At 49.5% G+C, this 9,599-nt stretch overlaps 26 non-coding genes across 26 annotated transcripts; all 26 read right to left on the reverse strand.

The window, feature by feature from the left end:
- Positions 1–146: 146 nt before the first annotated feature.
- On the reverse strand, positions 147–265 carry LOC149762560 (5S ribosomal RNA). Its single transcript, XR_016408609.1, has one exon. It is a non-coding gene; the product is annotated as a 5S ribosomal RNA (ribosomal RNA).
- A 246-nt stretch (positions 266–511) lies between these two features.
- Positions 512–630, reverse strand: LOC149762561 (5S ribosomal RNA). The gene has a single exon (XR_016403321.1). It is a non-coding gene; the product is annotated as a 5S ribosomal RNA (ribosomal RNA).
- Positions 631–878: 248 nt separating this feature from the next.
- On the reverse strand, positions 879–997 carry LOC149762562 (5S ribosomal RNA). The gene has a single exon (XR_016401652.1). It is a non-coding gene; the product is annotated as a 5S ribosomal RNA (ribosomal RNA).
- A 246-nt stretch (positions 998–1,243) lies between these two features.
- LOC149762563 (5S ribosomal RNA) lies at positions 1,244–1,362 on the reverse strand. Its single transcript, XR_016412775.1, has one exon. It is a non-coding gene; the product is annotated as a 5S ribosomal RNA (ribosomal RNA).
- Positions 1,363–1,610: 248 nt separating this feature from the next.
- Positions 1,611–1,729, reverse strand: LOC149762564 (5S ribosomal RNA). The gene has a single exon (XR_016400646.1). It is a non-coding gene; the product is annotated as a 5S ribosomal RNA (ribosomal RNA).
- A 246-nt stretch (positions 1,730–1,975) lies between these two features.
- On the reverse strand, positions 1,976–2,094 carry LOC149762565 (5S ribosomal RNA). The gene has a single exon (XR_016410370.1). It is a non-coding gene; the product is annotated as a 5S ribosomal RNA (ribosomal RNA).
- Positions 2,095–2,340: 246 nt separating this feature from the next.
- LOC149762566 (5S ribosomal RNA) lies at positions 2,341–2,459 on the reverse strand. Its single transcript, XR_016408610.1, has one exon. It is a non-coding gene; the product is annotated as a 5S ribosomal RNA (ribosomal RNA).
- A 246-nt stretch (positions 2,460–2,705) lies between these two features.
- On the reverse strand, positions 2,706–2,824 carry LOC149762567 (5S ribosomal RNA). The gene has a single exon (XR_016412776.1). It is a non-coding gene; the product is annotated as a 5S ribosomal RNA (ribosomal RNA).
- Positions 2,825–3,070: 246 nt separating this feature from the next.
- LOC149762568 (5S ribosomal RNA) lies at positions 3,071–3,189 on the reverse strand. Its single transcript, XR_016410371.1, has one exon. It is a non-coding gene; the product is annotated as a 5S ribosomal RNA (ribosomal RNA).
- Positions 3,190–3,435: 246 nt separating this feature from the next.
- On the reverse strand, positions 3,436–3,554 carry LOC149762569 (5S ribosomal RNA). Its single transcript, XR_016410372.1, has one exon. It is a non-coding gene; the product is annotated as a 5S ribosomal RNA (ribosomal RNA).
- A 246-nt stretch (positions 3,555–3,800) lies between these two features.
- LOC149762570 (5S ribosomal RNA) lies at positions 3,801–3,919 on the reverse strand. The gene has a single exon (XR_016410373.1). It is a non-coding gene; the product is annotated as a 5S ribosomal RNA (ribosomal RNA).
- Positions 3,920–4,165: 246 nt separating this feature from the next.
- LOC149762571 (5S ribosomal RNA) lies at positions 4,166–4,284 on the reverse strand. Its single transcript, XR_016408611.1, has one exon. It is a non-coding gene; the product is annotated as a 5S ribosomal RNA (ribosomal RNA).
- A 246-nt stretch (positions 4,285–4,530) lies between these two features.
- Positions 4,531–4,649, reverse strand: LOC149762572 (5S ribosomal RNA). Its single transcript, XR_016403322.1, has one exon. It is a non-coding gene; the product is annotated as a 5S ribosomal RNA (ribosomal RNA).
- A 248-nt stretch (positions 4,650–4,897) lies between these two features.
- On the reverse strand, positions 4,898–5,016 carry LOC149762573 (5S ribosomal RNA). The gene has a single exon (XR_016401653.1). It is a non-coding gene; the product is annotated as a 5S ribosomal RNA (ribosomal RNA).
- A 246-nt stretch (positions 5,017–5,262) lies between these two features.
- Positions 5,263–5,381, reverse strand: LOC149762574 (5S ribosomal RNA). Its single transcript, XR_016412777.1, has one exon. It is a non-coding gene; the product is annotated as a 5S ribosomal RNA (ribosomal RNA).
- Positions 5,382–5,629: 248 nt separating this feature from the next.
- Positions 5,630–5,748, reverse strand: LOC149762575 (5S ribosomal RNA). The gene has a single exon (XR_016400647.1). It is a non-coding gene; the product is annotated as a 5S ribosomal RNA (ribosomal RNA).
- Positions 5,749–5,994: 246 nt separating this feature from the next.
- Positions 5,995–6,113, reverse strand: LOC149762576 (5S ribosomal RNA). Its single transcript, XR_016410374.1, has one exon. It is a non-coding gene; the product is annotated as a 5S ribosomal RNA (ribosomal RNA).
- Positions 6,114–6,359: 246 nt separating this feature from the next.
- On the reverse strand, positions 6,360–6,478 carry LOC149762577 (5S ribosomal RNA). The gene has a single exon (XR_016408613.1). It is a non-coding gene; the product is annotated as a 5S ribosomal RNA (ribosomal RNA).
- A 246-nt stretch (positions 6,479–6,724) lies between these two features.
- Positions 6,725–6,843, reverse strand: LOC149762578 (5S ribosomal RNA). The gene has a single exon (XR_016412778.1). It is a non-coding gene; the product is annotated as a 5S ribosomal RNA (ribosomal RNA).
- A 248-nt stretch (positions 6,844–7,091) lies between these two features.
- LOC149762579 (5S ribosomal RNA) lies at positions 7,092–7,210 on the reverse strand. Its single transcript, XR_016401654.1, has one exon. It is a non-coding gene; the product is annotated as a 5S ribosomal RNA (ribosomal RNA).
- Positions 7,211–7,456: 246 nt separating this feature from the next.
- On the reverse strand, positions 7,457–7,575 carry LOC149762580 (5S ribosomal RNA). The gene has a single exon (XR_016412779.1). It is a non-coding gene; the product is annotated as a 5S ribosomal RNA (ribosomal RNA).
- A 248-nt stretch (positions 7,576–7,823) lies between these two features.
- On the reverse strand, positions 7,824–7,942 carry LOC149762581 (5S ribosomal RNA). Its single transcript, XR_016400648.1, has one exon. It is a non-coding gene; the product is annotated as a 5S ribosomal RNA (ribosomal RNA).
- Positions 7,943–8,188: 246 nt separating this feature from the next.
- LOC149762582 (5S ribosomal RNA) lies at positions 8,189–8,308 on the reverse strand. Its single transcript, XR_016406182.1, has one exon. It is a non-coding gene; the product is annotated as a 5S ribosomal RNA (ribosomal RNA).
- Positions 8,309–8,554: 246 nt separating this feature from the next.
- On the reverse strand, positions 8,555–8,673 carry LOC149762583 (5S ribosomal RNA). Its single transcript, XR_016408614.1, has one exon. It is a non-coding gene; the product is annotated as a 5S ribosomal RNA (ribosomal RNA).
- Positions 8,674–8,919: 246 nt separating this feature from the next.
- LOC149762584 (5S ribosomal RNA) lies at positions 8,920–9,038 on the reverse strand. Its single transcript, XR_016412780.1, has one exon. It is a non-coding gene; the product is annotated as a 5S ribosomal RNA (ribosomal RNA).
- A 248-nt stretch (positions 9,039–9,286) lies between these two features.
- On the reverse strand, positions 9,287–9,405 carry LOC149762585 (5S ribosomal RNA). The gene has a single exon (XR_016401655.1). It is a non-coding gene; the product is annotated as a 5S ribosomal RNA (ribosomal RNA).
- Between the last annotated feature and the right edge of the window lie 194 nt (positions 9,406–9,599).

The raw sequence follows: 9,599 nt of genomic DNA on the forward strand, positions 1-9,599 counted from the left end.
GCTGTTCCGCTATGCGGCATGGCACCGCCAGTCTCCGGACTCAGTTTATTTTCGGGGGGAAAAAATTATCCGAAGAGGAAAAGCCAAAAGCCAAAAAATTAAAAATAAATATTATCAAAAAATAAAAAAGCGGGCAAAAAATAAAAAGGGTGCAACACGAGAACTTCCCAGGGGGTCACCCATCCTAGTACTTCTCTCGCCCAAGCACGCCTAACTGCGGAGTTATGATGGGATCCGGTGCATTAGTGCTGGTATGATCGCACCCATGACATGCCCTTCGAAACTCCCTTTTATGACAAAGCAGCAGACCGCGACGGCCCGAGACATTCGCGCTGCCGGGGCCGTTCTGGCGTAGGATTCAACGCGCTGTTCCGCTATGCGGCATGGCACCGCGAGTCTCTGGACTCAGTTTATTTTCGGGGGAAAAAAATTATCCGAAGAGGAAAAGCCAAAAGCCGAAAAATTAAAAATAAATATTATCAAAAAATAAAAAAGCGGGCAAAAAATAAAAGGGGTGCAACACGAGGACTTCCCAGGGGGTCACCCATCGTAGTACTACTCTCGCCCAAGCACGCTTAACTGCGGAGTTCTGATGGGATCCGGTGCATTAGTGCTGGTATGATCGCGCCCATAACATGCCCATCGAAACTCCCTTTTATGACAAAGCAGCAGACGTCGACGGCCCGAGACATTCGCGCCGCCGGGGCCGTTCTGGCGTAGGATTCAACGCGCTATTCCCGCTATGCGGCATGGCACCGCCAGTCTCCGGACTCAGTTTATTTTCGGGGGAAAAAAATTATCCGAAGAGGAAAAGCCAAAAGCCGAAAAATTAAAAATAAATATTATCAAAAAATAAAAAAGTGGAGAAAAAAATAAAAAGGGTGCAACACGAGGACTTCCCAGGGGGTCACCCATCCTAGTACAACTCTCGCCCAAGCACGCTTAACTGCGGAGTTCTGATGGGATCCGGTGCATTAGTGCTGGTATGATCGCACCCATGACATGCCCTTCGAAACTCCCTTTTATGACAAAGCAGCAGACCTCGACGGCCCGAGACATTCGCGCTGCCGGGGCCGTTCTGGCGTAGGATTCAACGCGCTGTTCCGCTATGCGGCATGGCACCGCGAGTCTCCGGACTCAGTTTATTTTCGGGGGAAAAAAATTATCCGAAGAGAAAAAGCCAAAAGCCGAAAAATTAAAAATAAATATTATCAAAAAATAAAAAAGCGGGCAAAAAATAAAAGGGGTGCAACACGAGGACTTCCCAGGGGGTCACCCATCGTAGTACTACTCTCGCCCAAGCACGCTTAACTGCGGAGTTCTGATGGGATCCGGTGCATTAGTGCTGGTATGATCGCACCCATGACATGCCCATCGAAACTCCCTTTTATGACAAAGCAGCAGACGTCGACGGCCCGAGACATTCGCGCCGCCGGGGCCGTTCTGGCGTAGGATTCAACGCGCTATTCCCGCTATGCGGCATGGCACCGCCAGTCTCCGGACTCAGTTTATTTTCGGGGGAAAAAAATTATCCGAAGAGGAAAAGCCAAAAGCCGAAAAATTAAAAATAAATATTATCAAAAAATAAAAAAGTGGAGAAAAAAATAAAAAGGGTGCAACACGAGGACTTCCCAGGGGGTCACCCATCCTAGTACTACTCTCGCCCAAGCACGCTTAACTGCGGAGTTCTGATGGGATCCGGTGCATTTGTGCTGGTATGATCGCACCCATGACATGCCTTTCGAAACTCCCTTTTATGACAAAGCAGCAGACCTCGACGGCCCGAGACATTCGCGCTGCCGGGGCCGTTCTGGCGTAGGATTCAACGCGCTGTTCCGCTATGCGGCATGGCACCGCCAGTCTCCGGACTCAGTTTATTTTCGGGGGAAAAAAATTATCCGAAGAGGAAAAGCCAAAAGCCGAAAAATAAAAAATAAATGTTATCAAAAAATAAAAAAGCGGGCAAAAAATAAAAGGGGTGCAACACGAGGACTTCCCAGGGGGTCACCCATCCTAGTACTACTCTCGCCCAAGCACGCTTAACTGCGGAGTTCTGATGGGATCCGGTGCATTAGTGCTGGTATGATCGCACCCATGACATGCCCTTCGAAACTCCCTTTTATGACAAAGCAGCGGACCTCGACGGCCCGAGACATTCGCGCTGCCGGGGCCGTTCTGGCGTAGAATTCAACGCGCTGTTCCGCTATGCGGCATGGCACCGCCAGTCTCCGGACTCAGTTTATTTTCGGGGGGAAAAAATTATCCGAAGAGGAAAAGCCAAAAGCCAAAAAATTAAAAATAAATATTATCAAAAAATAAAAAAGCGGGCAAAAAATAAAAAGGGTGCAACACGAGAACTTCCCAGGGGGTCACCCATCCTAGTACTTCTCTCGCCCAAGCACGCCTAACTGCGGAGTTATGATGGGATCCGGTGCATTAGTGCTGGTATGATCGCACCCATGACATGCCCTTCGAAACTCCCTTTTATGACAAAGCAGCAGACCGCGACGGCCCGAGACATTCGCGCTGCCGGGGCCGTTCTGGCGTAGGATTCAACGCGCTGTTCCGCTATGCGGCATGGCACCGCGAGTCTCTGGACTCAGTTTATTTTCGGGGGAAAAAAATTATCCGAAGAGGAAAAGCCAAAAGCCGAAAAATTAAAAATAAATATTATCAAAAAATAAAAAAGCGGGCAAAAAATAAAAGGGGTGCAACACGAGGACTTCCCAGGGGGTCACCCATCGTAGTACTACTCTCGCCCAAGCACGCTTAACTGCGGAGTTCTGATGGGATCCGGTGCATTAGTGCTGGTATGATCGCACCCATGACATGCCTTTCGAAACTCCCTTTTATGACAAAGCAGCAGACCTCGACGGCCCGAGACATTCGCGCTGCCGGGGCCGTTCTGGCGTAGGATTCAACGCGCTGTTCCGCTATGCGGCATGGCACCGCCAGTCTCCGGACTCAGTTTATTTTCGGGGGAAAAAAATTATCCGAAGAGGAAAAGCCAAAAGCCGAAAAATAAAAAATAAATGTTATCAAAAAATAAAAAAGCGGGCAAAAAATAAAAGGGGTGCAACACGAGGACTTCCCAGGGGGTCACCCATCCTAGTACTACTCTCGCCCAAGCACGCTTAACTGCGGAGTTCTGATGGGATCCGGTGCATTAGTGCTGGTATGATCGCACCCATGACATGCCTTTCGAAACTCCCTTTTATGACAAAGCAGCAGACCTCGACGGCCCGAGACATTCGCGCTGCCGGGGCCGTTCTGGCGTAGGATTCAACGCGCTGTTCCGCTATGCGGCATGGCACCGCCAGTCTACGGACTCAGTTTATTTTCGGGGGAAAAAAATTATCCGAAGAGGAAAAGCCAAAAGCCGAAAAATAAAAAATAAATGTTATCAAAAAATAAAAAAGCGGGCAAAAAATAAAAGGGGTGCAACACGAGGACTTCCCAGGGGGTCACCCATCCTAGTACTACTCTCGCCCAAGCACGCTTAACTGCGGAGTTCTGATGGGATCCGGTGCATTAGTGCTGGTATGATCGCACCCATGACATGCCTTTCGAAACTCCCTTTTATGACAAAGCAGCAGACCTCGACGGCCCGAGACATTCGCGCTGCCGGGGCCGTTCTGGCGTAGGATTCAACGCGCTGTTCCGCTATGCGGCATGGCACCGCCAGTCTCCGGACTCAGTTTATTTTCGGGGGAAAAAAATTATCCGAAGAGGAAAAGCCAAAAGCCGAAAAATAAAAAATAAATGTTATCAAAAAATAAAAAAGCGGGCAAAAAATAAAAGGGGTGCAACACGAGGACTTCCCAGGGGGTCACCCATCCTAGTACTACTCTCGCCCAAGCACGCTTAACTGCGGAGTTCTGATGGGATCCGGTGCATTAGTGCTGGTATGATCGCACCCATGACATGCCCTTCGAAACTCCCTTTTATGACAAAGCAGCGGACCTCGACGGCCCGAGACATTCGCGCTGCCGGGGCCGTTCTGGCGTAGAATTTAACGCGCTGTTCCGCTATGCGGCATGGCACCGCCAGTCTCCGGACTCAGTTTATTTTCGGGGGGAAAAAATTATCCGAAGAGGAAAAGCCAAAAGCCAAAAAATTAAAAATAAATATTATCAAAAAATAAAAAAGCGGGCAAAAAATAAAAAGGGTGCAACACGAGAACTTCCCAGGGGGTCACCCATCCTAGTACTTCTCTCGCCCAAGCACGCCTAACTGCGGAGTTATGATGGGATCCGGTGCATTAGTGCTGGTATGATCGCACCCATGACATGCCCTTCGAAACTCCCTTTTATGACAAAGCAGCAGACCGCGACGGCCCGAGACATTCGCGCTGCCGGGGCCGTTCTGGCGTAGGATTCAACGCGCTGTTCCGCTATGCGGCATGGCACCGCGAGTCTCTGGACTCAGTTTATTTTCGGGGGAAAAAAATTATCCGAAGAGGAAAAGCCAAAAGCCGAAAAATTAAAAATAAATATTATCAAAAAATAAAAAAGCGGGCAAAAAATAAAAGGGGTGCAACACGAGGACTTCCCAGGGGGTCACCCATCGTAGTACTACTCTCGCCCAAGCACGCTTAACTGCGGAGTTCTGATGGGATCCGGTGCATTAGTGCTGGTATGATCGCGCCCATAACATGCCCATCGAAACTCCCTTTTATGACAAAGCAGCAGACGTCGACGGCCCGAGACATTCGCGCCGCCGGGGCCGTTCTGGCGTAGGATTCAACGCGCTATTCCCGCTATGCGGCATGGCACCGCCAGTCTCCGGACTCAGTTTATTTTCGGGGGAAAAAAATTATCCGAAGAGGAAAAGCCAAAAGCCGAAAAATTAAAAATAAATATTATCAAAAAATAAAAAAGTGGAGAAAAAAATAAAAAGGGTGCAACACGAGGACTTCCCAGGGGGTCACCCATCCTAGTACAACTCTCGCCCAAGCACGCTTAACTGCGGAGTTCTGATGGGATCCGGTGCATTAGTGCTGGTATGATCGCACCCATGACATGCCCTTCGAAACTCCCTTTTATGACAAAGCAGCAGACCTCGACGGCCCGAGACATTCGCGCTGCCGGGGCCGTTCTGGCGTAGGATTCAACGCGCTGTTCCGCTATGCGGCATGGCACCGCGAGTCTCCGGACTCAGTTTATTTTCGGGGGAAAAAAATTATCCGAAGAGAAAAAGCCAAAAGCCGAAAAATTAAAAATAAATATTATCAAAAAATAAAAAAGCGGGCAAAAAATAAAAGGGGTGCAACACGAGGACTTCCCAGGGGGTCACCCATCGTAGTACTACTCTCGCCCAAGCACGCTTAACTGCGGAGTTCTGATGGGATCCGGTGCATTAGTGCTGGTATGATCGCACCCATGACATGCCCATCGAAACTCCCTTTTATGACAAAGCAGCAGACGTCGACGGCCCGAGACATTCGCGCCGCCGGGGCCGTTCTGGCGTAGGATTCAACGCGCTATTCCCGCTATGCGGCATGGCACCGCCAGTCTCCGGACTCAGTTTATTTTCGGGGGAAAAAAATTATCCGAAGAGGAAAAGCCAAAAGCCGAAAAATTAAAAATAAATATTATCAAAAAATAAAAAAGTGGAGAAAAAAATAAAAAGGGTGCAACACGAGGACTTCCCAGGGGGTCACCCATCCTAGTACTACTCTCGCCCAAGCACGCTTAACTGCGGAGTTCTGATGGGATCCGGTGCATTTGTGCTGGTATGATCGCACCCATGACATGCCTTTCGAAACTCCCTTTTATGACAAAGCAGCAGACCTCGACGGCCCGAGACATTCGCGCTGCCGGGGCCGTTCTGGCGTAGGATTCAACGCGCTGTTCCGCTATGCGGCATGGCACCGCCAGTCTCCGGACTCAGTTTATTTTCGGGGGAAAAAAATTATCCGAAGAGGAAAAGCCAAAAGCCGAAAAATAAAAAATAAATGTTATCAAAAAATAAAAAAGCGGGCAAAAAATAAAAGGGGTGCAACACGAGGACTTCCCAGGGGGTCACCCATCCTAGTACTACTCTCGCCCAAGCACGCTTAACTGCGGAGTTCTGATGGGATCCGGTGCATTAGTGCTGGTATGATCGCACCCATGACATGCCCTTCGAAACTCCCTTTTATGACAAAGCAGCGGACCTCGACGGCCCGAGACATTCGCGCTGCCGGGGCCGTTCTGGCGTAGAATTCAACGCGCTGTTCCGCTATGCGGCATGGCACCGCCAGTCTCCGGACTCAGTTTATTTTCGGGGGGAAAAAATTATCCGAAGAGGAAAAGCCAAAAGCCAAAAAATTAAAAATAAATATTATCAAAAAATAAAAAAGCGGGCAAAAAATAAAAAGGGTGCAACACGAGAACTTCCCAGGGGGTCACCCATCCTAGTACTTCTCTCGCCCAAGCACGCCTAACTGCGGAGTTATGATGGGATCCGGTGCATTAGTGCTGGTATGATCGCACCCATGACATGCCCTTCGAAACTCCCTTTTATGACAAAGCAGCAGACCGCGACGGCCCGAGACATTCGCGCTGCCGGGGCCGTTCTGGCGTAGGATTCAACGCGCTGTTCCGCTATGCGGCATGGCACCGCGAGTCTCTGGACTCAGTTTATTTTCGGGGGAAAAAAATTATCCGAAGAGGAAAAGCCAAAAGCCGAAAAATTAAAAATAAATATTATCAAAAAATAAAAAAGCGGGCAAAAAATAAAAGGGGTGCAACACGAGGACTTCCCAGGGGGTCACCCATCGTAGTACTACTCTCGCCCAAGCACGCTTAACTGCGGAGTTCTGATGGGATCCGGTGCATTAGTGCTGGTATGATCGCACCCATGACATGCCCATCGAAACTCCCTTTTATGACAAAGCAGCAGACGTCGACGGCCCGAGACATTCGCGCCGCCGGGGCCGTTCTGGCGTAGGATTCAACGCGCTATTCCCGCTATGCGGCATGGCACCGCCAGTCTCCGGACTCAGTTTATTTTCGGGGGAAAAAAATTATCCGAAGAGGAAAAGCCAAAAGCCGAAAAATTAAAAATAAATATTATCAAAAAATAAAAAAGTGGAGAAAAAAATAAAAAGGGTGCAACACGAGGACTTCCCAGGGGGTCACCCATCCTAGTACAACTCTCGCCCAAGCACGCTTAACTGCGGAGTTCTGATGGGATCCGGTGCATTAGTGCTGGTATGATCGCACCCATGACATGCCCTTCGAAACTCCCTTTTATGACAAAGCAGCAGACCTCGACGGCCCGAGACATTCGCGCTGCCGGGGCCGTTCTGGCGTAGGATTCAACGCGCTGTTCCGCTATGCGGCATGGCACCGCGAGTCTCCGGACTCAGTTTATTTTCGGGGGAAAAAAATTATCCGAAGAGAAAAAGCCAAAAGCCGAAAAATTAAAAATAAATATTATCAAAAAATAAAAAAGCGGGCAAAAAATAAAAGGGGTGCAACACGAGGACTTCCCAGGGGGTCACCCATCGTAGTACTACTCTCGCCCAAGCACGCTTAACTGCGGAGTTCTGATGGGATCCGGTGCATTAGTGCTGGTATGATCGCACCCATGACATGCCCATCGAAACTCCCTTTTATGACAAAGCAGCAGACGTCGACGGCCCGAGACATTCGCGCCGCCGGGGCCGTTCTGGCGTAGGATTCAACGCGCTATTCCCGCTATGCGGCATGGCACCGCCAGTCTCCGGACTCAGTTTATTTTCGGGGGAAAAAAATTATCCGAAGAGGAAAAGCCAAAAGCCGAAAAATTAAAAATAAATATTATCAAAAAATAAAAAAGTGGAGAAAAAAATAAAAAGGGTGCAACACGAGGACTTCCCAGGGGGTCACCCATCCTAGTACTACTCTCGCCCAAGCACGCTTAACTGCGGAGTTCTGATGGGATCCGGTGCATTTGTGCTGGTATGATCGCACCCATGACATGCCTTTCGAAACTCCCTTTTATGACAAAGCAGCAGACCTCGACGGCCCGAGACATTCGCGCTGCCGGGGCCGTTCTGGCGTAGGATTCAACGCGCTGTTCCGCTATGCGGCATGGCACCGCCAGTCTCCGGACTCAGTTTATTTTCGGGGGAAAAAAATTATCCGAAGAGGAAAAGCCAAAAGCCGAAAAATAAAAAATAAATGTTATCAAAAAATAAAAAAGCGGGCAAAAAATAAAAGGGGTGCAACACGAGGACTTCCCAGGGGGTCCACCCATCCTAGTACTACTCTCGCCCAAGCACGCTTAACTGCGGAGTTCTGATGGGATCCGGTGCATTAGTGCTGGTATGATCGCACCCATGACATGCCCTTCGAAACTCCCTTTTATGACAAAGCAGCGGACCTCGACGGCCCGAGACATTCGCGCTGCCGGGGCCGTTCTGGCGTAGAATTCAACGCGCTGTTCCGCTATGCGGCATGGCACCGCCAGTCTCCGGACTCAGTTTATTTTCGGGGGGAAAAAATTATCCGAAGAGGAAAAGCCAAAAGCCAAAAAATTAAAAATAAATATTATCAAAAAATAAAAAAGCGGGCAAAAAATAAAAAGGGTGCAACACGAGAACTTCCCAGGGGGTCACCCATCCTAGTACTTCTCTCGCCCAAGCACGCCTAACTGCGGAGTTATGATGGGATCCGGTGCATTAGTGCTGGTATGATCGCACCCATGACATGCCCTTCGAAACTCCCTTTTATGACAAAGCAGCAGACCGCGACGGCCCGAGACATTCGCGCTGCCGGGGCCGTTCTGGCGTAGGATTCAACGCGCTGTTCCGCTATGCGGCATGGCACCGCGAGTCTCTGGACTCAGTTTATTTTCGGGGGAAAAAAATTATCCGAAGAGGAAAAGCCAAAAGCCGAAAAATTAAAAATAAATATTATCAAAAAATAAAAAAGCGGGCAAAAAATAAAAGGGGTGCAACACGAGGACTTCCCAGGGGGTCACCCATCGTAGTACTACTCTCGCCCAAGCACGCTTAACTGCGGAGTTCTGATGGGATCCGGTGCATTAGTGCTGGTATGATCGCACCCATGACATGCCCATCGAAACTCCCTTTTATGACAAAGCAGCAGACGTCGACGGCCCGAGACATTCGCGCCGCCGGGGCCGTTCTGGCGTAGGATTCAACGCGCTATTCCCGCTATGCGGCATGGCACCGCCAGTCTCCGGACTCAGTTTATTTTCGGGGGAAAAAAATTATCCGAAGAGGAAAAGCCAAAAGCCGAAAAATTAAAAATAAATATTATCAAAAAATAAAAAAGTGGAGAAAAAAATAAAAAGGGTGCAACACGAGGACTTCCCAGGGGGTCACCCATCCTAGTACAACTCTCGCCCAAGCACGCTTAACTGCGGAGTTCTGATGGGATCCGGTGCATTAGTGCTGGTATGATCGCACCCATGACATGCCCTTCGAAACTCCCTTTTATGACAAAGCAGCAGACCTCGACGGCCCGAGACATTCGCGCTGCCGGGGCCGTTCTGGCGTAGGATTCAACGCGCTGTTCCGCTATGCGGCATGGCACCGCGAGTCTCCGGACTCAGTTTATTTTCGGGGGAAAAAAATTATCCGAAGAGAAAAAGCCAAAAGCCGA

The sequence above is a fragment of the Phoenix dactylifera genome, chromosome 4 (genome assembly GCF_051530095.1).
Source record: "Phoenix dactylifera cultivar Ajwa chromosome 4, Ajwa_hap1_PhDact_Kaust_v1.1, whole genome shotgun sequence".
In the NCBI taxonomy this organism is placed as follows: Eukaryota; Viridiplantae; Streptophyta; class Magnoliopsida; order Arecales; family Arecaceae; genus Phoenix; species Phoenix dactylifera.